The sequence below is a fragment of the Gavialis gangeticus genome, unplaced genomic scaffold (assembly GCF_001723915.1).
Source record: "Gavialis gangeticus isolate Ggan-Ray unplaced genomic scaffold, GavGan_comp1, whole genome shotgun sequence".
Taxonomy (NCBI): domain Eukaryota; kingdom Metazoa; phylum Chordata; order Crocodylia; family Gavialidae; genus Gavialis; species Gavialis gangeticus.
Genome location: NW_017729025.1, coordinates 156,482,854 through 156,484,776, shown reverse-complemented (window position 1 = coordinate 156,484,776; position 1,923 = coordinate 156,482,854). Strand labels below are relative to the sequence as shown.

The 1,923-nt window shown below is 62.9% G+C and overlaps 1 protein-coding gene and 1 non-coding gene across 10 annotated transcripts in view; one reads left to right on the top strand and one right to left on the bottom strand.

Moving 5' to 3' along the window:
- PPP6R3 (protein phosphatase 6 regulatory subunit 3) overlaps positions 1 to 209 on the bottom strand; it is a 136,853-nt gene extending 136,644 nt beyond the window's left edge. For 3 of the 9 annotated variants that reach the window (XM_019519830.1, XM_019519832.1, XM_019519834.1), the window contains exon 1: positions 96 to 209. The gene's annotated coding sequence lies outside the window, so the exon portion shown is untranslated. The remainder of the gene's footprint in view (positions 1 to 95) is intronic. The other 6 variants (XM_019519836.1, XM_019519838.1, XM_019519835.1 and 3 more) reach the window with 3 other exon arrangements.
- A 603-nt stretch (positions 210 to 812) lies between these two features.
- Positions 813 to 885, top strand: TRNAA-AGC. The gene has a single exon. It is a non-coding gene; the product is annotated as a tRNA-Ala (tRNA).
- Positions 886 to 1,923: the final 1,038 nt, after the last annotated feature.

The following is a 1,923-nucleotide window of genomic DNA, read 5'->3' as shown; positions in this document are numbered from 1 at the left end:
CCGGCCCGGCCCGGCCCGGCCCGGCGCCGGAAGGGGGACGGCAACGGCCCCCGGGGCAGGGAACGGGCGGCGCAGCAGGGCAGGACCTCCCCTACCTCGGCGAGCGCGTCCCCCGGCGCGGGCCCCGGGCTGCCTCGGCTCAGGCGGGAACGCGGCCGCTCGCCACCATCACCGACTCTCCAAGATGGCGGACATATCAGAGCCTTCGAGCCCCCCCGTCCGTCCCCGTCACTCCGCCTGCCAATCATGCTGCCCCGAGGCACCCCCCGCGAGCTCTCATTGGCTAGTGGAGTTAACCTCGCCTTCTCATTGGTTTTGCCCCGGCCGTCAATCAAGCATGGAGTAAACTACCATTGGTTTCAGTGAGAATCAGAGGCGGGCTCGCGGCCTTCCACACGCCAGTGAGGGCATCGGGGTGGGAGCCTTGGGTTCCCCACCTTCATGCCTTAGCAACACCGAAGCGTCACCGTGACAGGCATATTTCTGGCCCAATGAAAATAGCAGACGCCGTTCAAAAATAAACCCAGGCGAACCAATCAGCAAGCGAGCGACACCAACTGGGAAGACGACCAATGGGGAGGACGGAGGGGGGCGGGGGGAGAAGCCAACCTTCGCCACAACCAGAGAGCCGCGCCCACCGCGCCTTCCCATTGGTCGGCGACGAAAACCCGCCCCCAACAGAACAGCCGAGGCGGCCAAACTGCCTAACAACAACGCGTTGCTAATCCGGCCCTGTGGGAAGGAGGTGAGGAGAGACCACGTGACGCGAACGATGATGACATCAGCGCGTCTGAGAAAACTTTTCTCCAGCTGGGGAATTAGCTCAAATGGTAGAGCGCTCGCTTAGCATGCGAGAGGTAGCGGGATCGATGCCCGCATTCTCCAGAGTCGCTTTTGTTTTCTTGCTTAATAAAAAAAATTCCTCTGCGCAGGAGACACGTCCCCCAACCCAGGGCGCATCTTCACCTCCCTACTCAGCAACATTAATCACCCGCTCAAGTCCAGTCCTCAGAGCTGGGGACCCATGAGGCGACTCTGCTGGGGCCTGCCCCTTTGCCAAGAGCACCTCAGGACCCACTAACCTGTATTGCACCTGCCACACGCAGCTGCAGCCCCCTCCCTTCCCCAGCACAAACAAGCTCCTGGGAACTGGGCGCTCCCCTGTGGAACCCCCATGAAAAGCCACAAGCTCCATTTCGTGGTCAGAGGTGGGCAAAATACAGCCCGCAGGCCGGCCCACCCAGGGATTTTATCCGGCCTGCAGAGGGTCCCTTGCCCCCGTCCAGCACAGGGGGCAGCCCGGGCTGTGGTGCATGCGGTCAGTCCCACAGTCCCCAGGCAGGGCCGGTGGCCAAACCCAGCTTCCTGGCAGCCCTGGCAGCGGCCGCTCACTCTGCCCGCCTGGCGCTACCAATCCATCCCGTACTCACTGCCAGGGGTGCCACATGGAGTGGGAGGGCAGACAGGCAGGAGGGGTCTCCATGGACCCAGCACCCCCGCAGGCAGGATGTACTTGGCCAGGTGGACAGGAGCAGCGAATGGCATCTGGGAGTCAGGCAGGCAGGTGAGGGTAGGGGCCAGGATTGTGGGACAGTGACAACACAGGGCCCAGGGCACAGCTGCAATCTGCAAGTTGCACATCCCTGCCTGCAAACGGTGTCGGTCACAGGGACATGTGGGGAGTGGATCGCAGCTCTGCCGTGGGCTCCATGGAGACCCTGCCCACCCCCCACCCACTCTGTCTGGCACCCCTGGTGGTGGGTGCAGGGCAGAGAGCCTGGGACTCAATAGGATCAATTCCCCCCTGCCCACCCCCCAGCACCTCCCCCAGCCCACAACAGTTCACTGAAACTCTTTAAGTGGCCCTCCAGCCCAAATAATTGCCCACCTCTGCCGTAGGTCCATTTTGCCCAGTCTCCTGTG